The 13,894-nt window shown below is 43.7% G+C and overlaps 1 protein-coding gene across 1 annotated transcript in view; it reads right to left on the bottom strand.

Moving 5' to 3' along the window:
- Positions 1 to 12,099, bottom strand: part of LOC144595370 (ETS-related transcription factor Elf-1-like) — a 126,932-nt gene extending 114,833 nt beyond the window's left edge. The window contains exon 1 of the mRNA XM_078402811.1: positions 11,981 to 12,099. The gene's annotated coding sequence lies outside the window, so the exon portion shown is untranslated. The remainder of the gene's footprint in view (positions 1 to 11,980) is intronic.
- Between the last annotated feature and the right edge of the window lie 1,795 nt (positions 12,100 to 13,894).

Below are 13,894 nucleotides of genomic sequence, written 5' to 3'. Positions count from 1 at the left end.
TCGGGTCGAGACACTGCTACGCATTTTTCCTTCCAACACATAAATAAACGATAATTCTCCCAGGAAAATTGGTTGATTAAAAGTCATCTGGTAGACAGCTTGAATTTATTTACTGTACTCCCCAGAATGAGTATTATAACAACAAAGTATTGCACACCGCAGACAGAGAATTTATCAGAGAAAAGCTAGGTATGGAGCCAATTAAAGCCACTTGGTCAGTTTTCATGTAGCAGCAGGTAATATTAGAGTGTAAATTAGATAGTATAGGAACATAGAAAATAGGTGCAGGAGTAGGCCGTTCGGCCCTACGAGCCAGCACCGCCGTTCAATATGATCATGGCTGATCATCCAAAATCAGTATTTGAAATGAAGTTGAGCAAGTTAAACTTTACTTGTGGTGAATTTCTGGCACAGAAGAATTTTGGCTGATCAATTTCATTCTAATGGTGACTTTTTTGAGTTTGTCCGAAGAAGGGTCTCGACCCGAAACATCACCCATTCCTTCTCTCCAGAGATGCTGCCTGTCACACTGAGTTACTACAGCTTTTTGTGTCTATCTTCGGTTTAAACCACCATCTGCATTTCCTTCCTGCACTTTGACTTTTTTTAACGGTTGGCACTCCATAGCTGTTTGTGCCACTTTGAATAGATACATGAAGCATGTCTCTAAAATATTAGTTCACTGAATCAAACTCTCAGATTCTAAGATGCTAATGTGCTCATCAATAGTGAAATAGCATTTTGTAATCACTGAGGTGTAATTATAGTATAAGAGTATTTGGAGAGAGACTACAATGAAGTCCCTCGTTCCTGCTTTCTCCCCATAGAAGGATGAGGGGGGATCTTATTGAAACATATAAGATAATTAGGGGATTGGACACATTAGAGGCAGATAACATGTTCCCAATGTTGGGGGAGTCCAGAACAAGGGGCCACAGTTTAAGAATAAGGGGTAGGCCATTTAGAACGGAGATGAGGAAGAACTTTTTCAGTCAGAGGGTGGTGAAGGTGTGGAATTCTCTGCCTCAGAAGGCAGTGGAGGCCAGTTCATTGGATGCTTTCAAGAGAGAGCTGGATAGAGCTCTTAAGGATAGCGGAGTGAGGGGGTATGGGGAGAAGGCAGGAACGGGGTACTGATTGAGAGTGATCAGCCATGATCGCATTGAATGGCGGTGCTGGCTCGAAGGGCTGAATGGCCTACTCCTGCACCTATTGTCTATTGTCTATTGTCTATTGATTCTGTTAGCCTTAAGAGCTCTATCTAACTCTCTCTTGAAAACATCCAGTAAATTGGCCTCCACTGCCTTCTGTGGCAGAGAATACCACAGATTCACAACTCTCTGGGTGAAAAAGTTTTTCCGCATCTCCGTCCTAAATTTAGATTTTTTGATTTAGAGATACAGCGCGGAAACAGGCCCTTCGGCCCACCGAGCCCGCGCCGCCCAGCGATCCCCGCACATTGACACTATCCTACACACACTGGGGACAATTTTTACATTTACTCAGTCAATTAACCTACAAACCTGTACGTCTTTGGAGTGTGGGAGGAAACCGAAGATCTCGGAGAAAACCCACGCAGGTCACGGGGAGAACACACAAACTCCGTACAGACGGCGCCCGTAGTCAGGATCGAACCTGAGTCTCCGGCGCTGCATTCGCTGTAAGGCAGCAACTCTACCGCTGCGCCACCGTGCAGCTAGGTGCAGGAGTAGGCCATTCGGCCCTTCATGCCAGCGCAACCATTCAATATGATCATGGCTGATCATCCAGAATCAGTACCCTTTTCCTGCTTTCTCCCCATATCCCTTGATTCTGTTAGCCTTAAGAGCTCTATCTAACTCTCTCTTGAAAACATCCAGTAAATTGGCCTCCACTGCCTTCTGTGGCAGAGAATTCCACAGATTCACAACTCTCTGGGTGAAAAAGTTTTTCCGCATCTCCGTCCTAAATTTTGATTTTTTGATTTAGAGATACAGCGCGGAAACAGGCCCTTCGGCCCACCGAGTCCGCGCCGCCCAGTGATCCCCGCACATTAACACTATCCAACACACACTAGGGACAATTTTTACATTTACCCAGTCAATTCATCTACATACCTTTGGAGTGTGAGAGGAAACGAAAGATCTCGAAAAAACCCACGCAGGTCACGGGGAGAACGTACAAACTCCATACAGACGGCGCCCGTAGTCAGGATCGAACCTGAGTCTCCGGCGCTGCATTCGCTGTAAGGCAGCAACTCTACCGTTGCCACCGTGCCACACTCTGGAAATGTAAACTCTGTGGTGGCGACCAACAACACCTAAATATAGCAAGCTTTACTCATAGCGTATGAATATTATGACAAAACATGCTTATCGCTCACTGCCTCTACTTCCTGTCAGTTAGACCGCTAACTGCATTTGAAGAGCAGTTTTTATAGTTTCGATATTCTCCACAAGAAATAAATGGTAGGTTTTTGACCAGGCAAATCTGTAGATAATAAAGTTTTTGTCTATATTAATCATCTTTGTGCAATTGTACAAAAATATCAGCATACAACTTTATTCAGCTAGGGTGTGTCAATAAATGCTCTTTTGTTTATGAATACATGCTTAACCCTGTCAGAAGCTGGAGATATATACCCAAGTGCTAAAAACCAGTCTAAGTCAGTTGGAGCTGTAAGAGTCTTTCAACGTTTTGTGAAACATTATTGGTGTGGTATCTCAGCTTCACGGAGGCAGAGAGGAAAGCTCTTCAGCGGGTAGTCCATAGAGCTCAGAGGACCATCGGAACACAGCTACCAGCCTTGAAGGGCATCTGCAACACACGATGCCTCAAAAAAGCCACCAGCATCCACAAAGGCTCTTCACACAGTCTGTTTGAACTTCTACCATCGGGCAGACGATACAAGGCCTTCTACGCCCGCACCTCCAGACTCAGGAACAGCTTCATCCCCAGGGCCATAGCTGCTATGAACCGGTCCTGCTGAGCCGGATGGTCACATCGCACAGTGAACCGGCACAGATCTACTTACACTTTATTCTGTTTTAAAACTGTTCCAATTTGTTTCATTGGGTTGTTTAAATTAATAATGACCAGCTAATTAATTTATTGCATCGCATGGGAGGCGCATTCCCAATCTCGTTGTACCCCTGTACAATGACAATAAAGATATATTGTATTGTATTGTATTGACTGCCTTGGGAGACATAACCAAGGTAACGAAAAACAACAAATGTAGTTAATAAGTTACAGAGGTTGCTCCTTCAGTCATTAAACACACTTGAATAATTAGTGTGCTCAGCACAAGTAAAGTCAAGGACCTCAATGACTTGGCGAGACTATATCTTTTGTTGATTCAGTACTTCTCCATGAAGCTTATCCAACATGCAGGAATATTGGAACCCAAGGGACCTATAGAAAAGTTTTTTTAATGTGTAAACTCCATTAGGTATATTAAGAAAACACTACTAAAATAGTCATAGAGTCATACAGCAGAGAAACAGGCCCTTCGGCCCAACTCACCAATGCTGACCAAGATGCCCCATGCTGACCAAGATAGTAATATGTGCCCATGTTTGGCCCATATCCCTCTAAACCTTTTCTAACCATGTACCTGTGCAAGCGTCTTTTAAATGCTGTCATCATACCTGCCTCAACTTTCTCCTCTGGCAGCTCGTTCCATAAATAGCCGTCACCCTCTGAGCCAAAAGTTGCCCCTCGGGCACCTGTTAAATTTTGCCCTGGAGTGGCAAGGAAAGCAACATCCTTTAATCCTTTTGTTTTCCAGTCAGTGGTCAAGATTGCAGGAAAGCAGTAGAAACACAAACTCTCCGTTGAAAAAGTTCCAATATTGTGCTGAAAGGATGCACTGTACGTTGTACTAGGCAGAGAAAGTGGTCGGCATGGACTGGTAGGGCCGAACGGGCCTGTTTCCGTGCTGTAATTGTTATATGGTTATATGGTATAATATATAATAGGGCGGCACGGTAGCGCAGCGGTAGAGTTGCTGCTTTACAGCGAATGCAGCGCCGGAGACTCAGGTTCGATCCTGACTACGGGTGCTGCACTGTAAGGAGTTTGTACGTTCTCCCCGTGGGTTTTCTCCGAGATCTTCGGTTTCCTCCCACACTCCAAAGTCGTACAGGTTTGTAGGTTAATTGGCTGGGTAAATGTAAAAATTGTCCCTAGTGGGTGTAGGATAGTGTTAATGTGTACGGGGATCGCTGGGCGGCACGGACTTGGAGGGCCGAAAAGGCCTGTTTCCGGCTGTATATATATGATATGATATGATATGATATGGTTATACTTCAATGAATATGTCTGGTGGCAGCAATGGCCACGATCGCCCCGACGTGCAGCAACGCGGCAGCGTGTTCGCCTGCCCCGGATCGCGGGGCTTGGGTCGGCCCGCTGCGGACCTTTCACCGTCCGGCGCGGCCTGCAACCACAACAACCTGACCGCGGGAGAAGACGGCAGGAGAAGGGAAAAGACATTGTGGCCTTCCATCACAGTGAGGAGAGGACTGTGATGGATGTTTCTTTTTTTGTGTGTTTTTGGGGTTGTGTAATTTGCCTATTTTAATGCTTTATTGTGTAATTTGCCTATTTTAATGCTTTTATTGTTGGACTGTGGGTGACTGAATTTCGTCCAAAAAAATCGTTTTTTTGGATGACAAATAAAGCTACGAATCTTGAATCTTGAAACAACTGAAAAAAAGGGCAAATTATTCGGGAAAATGTGGCTGCGTTTACCAATTCGTGGAGAGAGGAGTACAGATAAAATCCATTATTTATATTTGATGATGGACAGGATTATCAGTGACTGAGGTATTTTATACTGGAAATACACTTTCTGAAGGTGTGAGTGTAGTCACTTCTGGTTATTATGAAACCGAGCATGGAATAGAGTTTAGAAGGTGCACTATGACTGAGGACAAAACATACATTTTCTGTTATCAATATAGCTATCACATCTGGATGGACATGATTCTTGCAGTACTCAGAAGTGCTGAACTTTTCTTGATGCTATCTTTTAGATTAACTAGTAAAATAGTTAATTTTAAAAATCTGCTCTCTTGGGTAGCAGTACAATATCCCATGGCACTATTTTGAAAAATCACAGGAAAGTTATCTTTGGTGCCCTGGTGTCAGCATTTAATTCTCAACCAACATGACTGAAGGCAAATTTGCTTCTTAACGCACTGATAATTTGGGAAGCTTGCTGAGCTCAAACTAACTACTTGTGTGGGAAGGAACTGCGGATGCTGGTTTATACCGAAAATAGGCACAAAATGCTGGAGTAACTCAGCGGGACAGGCAGCGTCTCTGGAGAGAAGGAATGGGTGACATTTCGGGTTGAGACCACTTCTTCAGACTGAAGAAGGGTCTCAACCCAAAAACAGACGCTGAGTTACTCCAGCATTTGGTGTCTATCTTTGCTGCTTTTCTTGCTTTGCTTTGCAGAAGTGACTACACTGCCAGAGTGCTTCATTGGATGTCAAAACAACATTGGAATAACCTCGTGATTAACTGGAAGTTATTCCTCTTTATTTTCATGCATCTTCCATTGTCATAATTAACATGACGTCCTAATCCATTATTATTAGTTTGGTTAAATTGCAACCATAAAATTATTTAATTACAAGATCATGAAGAATAAAAACAACATAACTCCTTTCCCTAAACAGAAGCATTCTCCACAGGTTCTGCCATTTAATGAGACCATTTTCTCAACTGTACTCCATAAATCCCAACTCCATAAATCTGCTTTTTGATTCATATTTCTTGATAGACATTCGAATAAGGACCATTCACATCTGTCTCCTTGTGTAGAAAAGAACTGCAGATGCTGGTTTAATTTGAAGGTAGACACAAAATGCTGGAGTAACTCAGCGGCAGCTTTTCCAGAGATGAGGGCGGCACGGTAGCGCAGCGGTAGAGTTGCTGCTTTACAGCGAATGCAGCGCCGGAGACTCAGGTTCGATCCTGACTACGGGTGCTGCACTGTAAGGAGTTTGTACGTTCTCCCCGTGACCTGCGTGGGTTTTCTCCGAGATCTTCGGTTTCCTCCCACACTCCAAAGACGTACAGGTATGTAGGTTAATTGGCTGGGTAAATGTAAACATTGTCCCTAGTGGGTGTAGGATAGTGTTAATGTACGGGGATCGCTGGGCGGCACGGACTTGGTGGGCCGAAAAGGCCTGTTTCCGGCTGTATATATATGATATGATGATGATATGCTGCCTGCCCCGCTGAGTTACTCCAACATTTTGTGTCTACCTTGTGTTGTCTCCTTTATGGCTCCAAAAAACAACTTACTTTTGGGTTCCTGGTCTAACTATAATGTTATTGTCTTTTCATAATCCTCTTGTGAAGCATTTCAGGATATTGTCTCTATATTAAAAACACTATATAAATGCAAACTGATTGACTATTGAGAGAATGAACCATAAGCTTTGTCCTCAGTTGACATATTCTTCCCTGATTTCCATTTAGGAACTGAACTCTGATGCCAAAATTGCTCAAATCCTGCCCTAATGACGAGATGAGTCATTCTCAACTCTGCTCCTAATTGTTTGGTGGTGAAAAACAGGAAAGAAATTTAAAAGCACTTTTCGGGAATTTATGATAACTTGAAGTTGTATTCAGTGTATTTTAAATAGTGTTGTTGAAACATGGAGAAGTGTAAACGCCCCATTGTGTTATGCACCACCATTTGGTATTAACTTTTGTAAAAAGCAATTGACACTGAAAACTAAATTGCCATCTATCTGCAGGTCTACATATTTATCACCATAATTTCCCTCCTCTTCCTGATATAATCGGTGAAGGAAAAAACGCCTCCAGTCCAGTCTTTTGACTTGACTACTTAGTACCAATGAAAGGGTTAACACACTTGTGCAGATCGCCATTAGTACAGGTAACTGAGACTTACAATATTCTCACCTGTTTGAACCTTCAAAGTTTTTCAGAGGTGCCAGAGCAGCTTTTAAACGCAAACTCCATGATAACCCACCCTATCCTTTTCAGTTGTGCAGCATATTGGTGACAGATGCTTGGTGCAAAGGTCACCTTGCATTTGAATATCCTGTTTGAGGTGAAGTAATCAGCGAAACTCCAGTCAACAAGTTGGCACAAGTCTTTTATAATGTCAGGATCAGAGAGTAGGAGAAGGCAATGAAGAAAGTTCATCAAGTCTTCTTCGGACAAAAGAAGTGCTTAGCAAAATAAGATTTAATATTAACGCGCTTGCATTGCAAATTGTCCACCCTGCCCCCACCTTTTGAGGATTGAATTCAAAGTCAAAATGCTCTGGATTGGCTCCATTAAAAGGGCAATGTCTTCATAACATTAAAATCTGACATTTTCCTGCATATTTCCAGATGACCTGAACCTTGTTTATCGTCATTTGTTTTAAGATAATTTATTTAATTTAAGACATGACCACCACCATTGGAGCAAAATGAGGCCATTCAGCCCATCGAGTCTACTCTGCCATTCAATCATGGCTGATCTATTTTTCCCGCTCAACCCCATTCTCCTGGCTTCTCCCTGTTGCCTTTGACAGGGTTACTAATCAAGAATCCATCAGTCTCAACTTTAAAAATACCCAATGACTTGGCCTCCACTGTCGTCCGTGGCAGTGAATTCCACAGATTCACCACCCTCTGACTAAATAAATCCCTCCTCATCTCCATTCTGAAGGTACGTCCTTTTATTCTGAGATTGTGCCCTCTGCTTCTAGACTTTCCTGTTATTGGAAACATCCTTTCCATGTCCACTTTATCTAGGGTCTTCATTATCTGGTAGGTTTCAATGAGATCCTTCTTCGTCCTTCTCAACCCCAGTGAGTACAGGTGCAGAGACTTCAAAATGCTCCTTATACGTTAGCCCAATCATCCCTGGGATCATTCTCATAAACCTCCTCTGGATCCTCTGGAAAGCCAGCACATGCTCAGATATGGGGCCCAAAACTGCACACAGTATTACAAATGTGGCCTCACCCACGCGTGATAAAATCTCAGCATTACATTCATGCTTTTATATTCCAGTCCCCTTGAAATTAATGCACTGCATTGCATTTGCCTTCCTCCCGCCAATTCAACCTGCAAAACAACCTTTCCAGAATCCTGTGCCCGCCCTGCCAAGTCCCTTTGCACCTCCGATTTCTGAATCCGCTCCCTATTTAGAAAGTAGTCTACGCCTTCATTCCTTCTGCCAATGTGCATGACCGTGCACTTTCCTACGCTGTATTCCCCTTGCCACTTCTTTCCCCACTCTCCCAACATGTCCAAGTCCTCCTGCAGCCTCCCTGCTTCCTCAACACTACCTACCGCTCCACCTATCTTTTTACCATCCACAAACGTGGCCATAAAGCCATCGATTCCCTCGTTTGGGGTGGCACAGTAGCGCAGCAGTAGAGTTGCTGCCTTACAGCACCAGGGACCTGGGTATGATCCTGACTTTGGGTGCTGGCTGTACGGAGCTTGCATGTTCTCCCTGTGACCATGTGGGTTTTCTCTGGGTGCTTCGGTTTCCTCCCACACTCCAAAGACGTACAATTTATATGTTAATTGGCTTTGGTAAAAGTTGTAAATTGTCCCCCAGTGTGTAGGATAATGCTAGTGCGCTGGTCAGTGCGGACCCGGTGGGCTGAAGGGCCTGTTTCCGCGCCGTATCTCCAAAGTAAAGTCTAAATCCAGATCATTAACATATAGCATAAAAAGTAACAGAGCTTACACCCAGTTGCTGGGAATCTTTCCAACTGCATGGAAAACAGAGACGCCAACGCTATCTGTCGGCACTTTGACCAAGGAATTCGAGCATACCCAAATGGGTGTGCCACGTGTTCATTATAGTGTGGTGCTGATGAACTGGCTGTCTGTGGGACACCAGCAAGGTTCAGTAGCACCTTTCTGCAAAGATCAACGTGCCACCTGGGATGATGGCTGTGCTTGGGGTTTGGTAGAGTAGCGAGCAATTGGCTGTGGGCCAATGTGGAACGTGGAACTGGTTCAGAGACCGACCTCAGTGACTGGGGCGGCCGTGGGGTGGAGCAGTTGAATCTTCAAGGAGAGTTAAGGCCAGGCAGAGCTTTTCCAGAGGATAGACACAAAATGCTGGAGTAACTCAGCAGGGCAGGCAGCATCTCTGGAGAGAAGAAATGGGTGACGTTTTGGGCCGAGACCTTTCTTCAGACGCAGTTCCTTCCCACACAGAGGTTTTTTTCGGTTGGATCATGGTCTAGGTGGTGAGAAGAATTGATGCCTGGAGAAGTGGGATGGGGAAGGGTTCCTGGGGGACTCTCAGTAAGGATGAGGGCCGTGGTCTGGACAGTATGATCAACGTTGAACAAGTCATCTAATCAGTGGGAATAATTCTTGATTCTTGAAGGAGGTCATTGTGGCCTTGAGCGATTGCTGAATTGAAGTGCCTTGAGATCATTGACGGTTTAAGGTAGTGCTTAGGAATCTGGGCCTCCTGGGGTTTAGGAAATCTGGGTTGGTGCCAAGTTATGGATAGGAACAGTCTGACAGATCAAAATATGAATTTGGGGCCAAGCCTACTCAGTCCACCACCGTGAGGTTAGAAGCTGGTTGTCCAAGGAGTGTCCCATAACAGGTGCTTCTGGCTCAGTATGACCTAGTTTTCCCCACAAGACTGCCAAACAATTGACCTTTGAGGAAGTCACATTATCTGTGTACAACTGGCATGGGAATTATACTGGGAGATATCACTCCAAGAATTGCCTTATGAATTTACAGTTTGGAATGAATGACAGGGAAATGGTCATTATCTGCAAGCTTTCCATTGCATAACACTGAGCAAAACAGTACAAAACGATACATCTATAGGTAGGAAGATGCTGGTTTACACCGAAGATGGACACGAAATGCTGGAGTAACTTAGTGGGAAAGGCAGCATCTCTGGAGAGAAGGAATGGGTGACGTTTTGGGTCACGACCCTTGTTCACAATGAGAGTCAGGGGAGAGGGAAACCAGAAATCTCTAGTACATTTATAGGTAGTGTGCTGGACTAACTCAAAATTCAAAATGCTGGAGTAACTCAAAGGGTCAGGCAGTATCTCTGAAGAAAAGGAACAGGTGACGTTTCAGGTCCAGACATTCTTCAGACTCGCATCCTGATCCAAAAGAGTCTGAAGAAGGGTCTCGACCCGAAACGTCACCCATTCCTTCTCTCCTGAGATGCTGCCTGACCCGCTGAGTTACTCCAGCATTTTGTGAATTAAGTACATTTATAGGTCTCATTATAGTCTCAGTCCAAAATTGAACATAAGATCTGTGTTTCAGAGATGAGATGAGAGTATTTCTGACATCAAAGCAACATTTGTGTGATGCGTGACGTCAATTATTGGAGTGTTTATAGTAGGTTTGTAGAAGACAATAGTAGAATTAAAAGTATAGGATTGGTAAATGGATCAGAGGAACTTGAAACAACAAAACTGATTTGGCACAAAAAAAATAATTTTTAATGCGTTCATCGTATCGCTAGTCTCACATTTGATAAAGGCATTGTTTCTGTATTATATAATCAGAATTAAGCTTATTACATTTTTGAAGATTTTCAGGGTTTGTGTCTCCTTTTGAGGATAGAGGATTATGAAGCTATAAAAGGCAACTTAGAGAGCTGATAAGATAGATAGAGCAAAACTATTTCCTATGGAGGAGCAGTGCAAACCAAGGAATCTCCACCAGCGTAACATCATGAAGTGTGTAGGAACAAGTGTGTAAAAAGTCTGAAGAAGGGTCTTGACCCGAAACGTCACCCATTCCTTCTCTCCGGAGATGATGCCTGTTACTCCAGCATTTTGTGTCCAACACCAGGAAGTGTTCTGTCAAAAAATGGTGTTGGAAATGTAGAACTTAATCCCCTTGAAGCACTTCTGAATGGTGCAGACTCATGTTTGCTTCGTACTTATTGACATAACTAATTTCAAAATGTGAAAACACACTGGTAGCATTTTTGCGTACAAGGGTACAGAAACAAGTTGTGCAAAGGGCTAAGATACAGTTCAGCCAGGATAGTATTTGCTTGTGCATGGCATTTGTGGGGATAAACACCATGCTTCTGGTCTTATGCACCGAGAAGATCTGAGAGTAAAATGGATGCCTCGTTGGTCAGATTACTGCACTTTGGTGCGGGGACTGAGGCCATATAAACAAACTCACTGGAATGAATGGACAGGTCTCCACTCACACAAAATGCATCCTATGTCCAAGGGAGGATCCGTGCACACGAAAGGGTTGTGTTGTTTTTAAAATCCATTTCATAACCTTTGGCAACCCAGCCAAACAAGAATGTATCGCGTTGCGTTAATAAAACTACAGTGCAAAGTCCCGAGAAGACCATGGGGTCAGATCCACATTGTACAGATAATTGTTGAAACAGAACTATGTGAAGAAGACAAACAGCAATTGGGAAGTAATCTCCTTCCCAGAGACACCTGAACATGACTCAAACTGCTGAGATTAATTTCCGTCTCCCTCAGCATGATTAACATAAATTCAGTCAGTCTTTTACTGCCACTCCCTTCGACTCAAAGTCTAATCTCTCACACAAATACTAGAAACATAAGAGGTTTCTCTGCACGCCACTGAAAGCTTCAATGCAATGCTCGCTAATTCTCTACTGAGCGCACAGGTTGTGTACTTGAATGGGCCTCCAGACTTAATGTCGTTAATCACCACCAGGACCGGTTTTACTGCACCAGCGAGGGGCTGGTTTGACTGTCATTTGTCACTTCATTTTGCAGTCTATACATCGCCTTTGAAAGCAGATGGAACCCTGCGAACAGCATCGCCTCGATTTCAACAGCATGAACCTCGATAACTGATAAGTGCAGGCAAACATGTGATCCGAGATTAAGGTGCTGTATTAATCCACCTCCTTTGCCTACTTTTCACCAACAGGTGGAAAGTTACAAGCACTCGGTATACACCACTTTGGAAATCAGATAATTTGAGACAACGTTACCTACTTTATCATCGATATTACCTTCGGCGCTGTCGTTCGAAAGGAAATCCAAGAGGAAAGTTGAGTTTTGTTGAGTAAAATATGGCCACTGAAGATAGGGGAAGTGCTGCCGCTGTGCTGATACTGATTCATAACATGTACCAGAGCATTGCTGGGAGTGTCACACCCTGACCATGTCAGCCAATGCCTTCAGCAGGTTACACGCATGCAAATTTTCTAGGTGAGCAACTGGGTTTCTTGAACTGCAAAGCCTGTGGGGACGGAACGGAAAGAGGCAGAATAATCATTTAAAAAACAAATATACGTAGCAGGAAGGAAAATGATTGTGGCAAACTCTTGATATTCGGACATTTCGGAAATCACGTCAATTCACGAGAAGAATCAAGAATCAAACAGACGAATAGAATAAACTGAAATACCACAGCTTTCTCATGGTGTAGAGTAACCCGTGCTGCACACACCTACAGCTTTCAGTCTCCTTAATGCGGAAAGCTTTGTTATGAGTATGTATGTACGAAAACATAAAGCGGAAAATGGCAGGGGTTCCTGCAATCGCAAACGCAATGCAGAGCATTTATTTCAAGAGGGCTTGTATACAAAAGCAGGGACATAATGCTGAGGATCTATAAGGCTCTGGTCAGGCAGCATTTGCAATCTTGTGAGCAATTTTGGGCACCATATCTGAGGAAGGATGTGCTGGCTCTGGAGAGGGTCCAGAGGAGGTTTACAAGAATGATCCTAGGAATGAGTGGGTTAACATATGATGAGCGTTTGCTGGCACTGGGCCTGTACTCGCTGGAATTTAGAAGAATGAGGGGGCACCTCATTGAAACTTACAAAATAATGAAAGGCTTGGATAGAGTGGATGTGGAGAGGATGTTTCCACTAGTGGGAGAGTCTAGGACTAGAGGTCATGGCCTCAGAATTAAAGGTTGTTCTTTTAGGAAAGAGATGAGGAGAAATTTCTTTAGTCAGAGGGCGATGAATCTGCGGAATTCTTTGCCACGGAAGGCTGTGGAGGCCAAGTCAGTGGGTATCTTTAATGCAGAGATAGATAGATTCTTAATTAGTATGGGCGTCAGAGGTTATGGGGAGAAGGCAGGAGAATGGGGTTAGGAGGGAGAGATAGATCAGCCGTGATTGAATGGCGGAGTAGACTTGATGGGCCGAATGGCCTAATTCTGCTCCGATCTCTTATGATCTTATGATCAATGACGATGAGTAGAAACAATGTATTTGAGTATTTACTGTGCTTTTCACCACTTAGAGATGTCCTGAAATGAATTACAGACAATGGGGTTCATTTTGAAATATTTTGCTGTGGTATTGCTTAAATGCCTTGGACACACAGCAAGATGCCAAAACAGCAAGAACAAAAGAATAAGGTTTTTTGGAGTATTGCATGCGGTTCTGGTTATCCCATTACAGGAAGGCTTTGGAGAGGGTGCAGAACCAGAATGTTGCCTGGATTAGAGGGTATTAGCTACAAGGAGAGGTTGGATGGACTTGGATTGTTTTAACTGGCATGCTTGAGGTAGAGGAGAGATCTGATAGAAGGATGCAAAATTGCGAGAGGCAAAGATAGGTAGGATAAATAGTCAGAACCTCTTTCCCTGGCTATGGCCATAAGTGTAAGGTGAAAGGAACAAAGTTTAGAGACAAGAGGTAGAGACGTTACAGACGAGTTTTTTACATAGAAACATTTTCTGATACGATACGATAACACTTTATTCATCCCCGGAAGGAAATTGGTTTGCCGACAGTCACAACACACAAGGTGCACGAAACATGAAATTAAAAGTGAAAACAAAAAGAAAAAGACAAACGACTGTTGTTTGGCTGCCGTGTGCACAGCTCCTTCACCGGAACAAACAAACAAACAAACACAGACTGATCACCAGGGCAGAGGATTCTAAAC

Source organism: Rhinoraja longicauda, chromosome 7, assembly GCF_053455715.1.
Source record: "Rhinoraja longicauda isolate Sanriku21f chromosome 7, sRhiLon1.1, whole genome shotgun sequence".
Lineage (NCBI taxonomy): Eukaryota > Metazoa > Chordata > Chondrichthyes > Rajiformes > Arhynchobatidae > Rhinoraja > Rhinoraja longicauda.
This window is presented reverse-complemented; position numbering and strand designations above follow the sequence as displayed.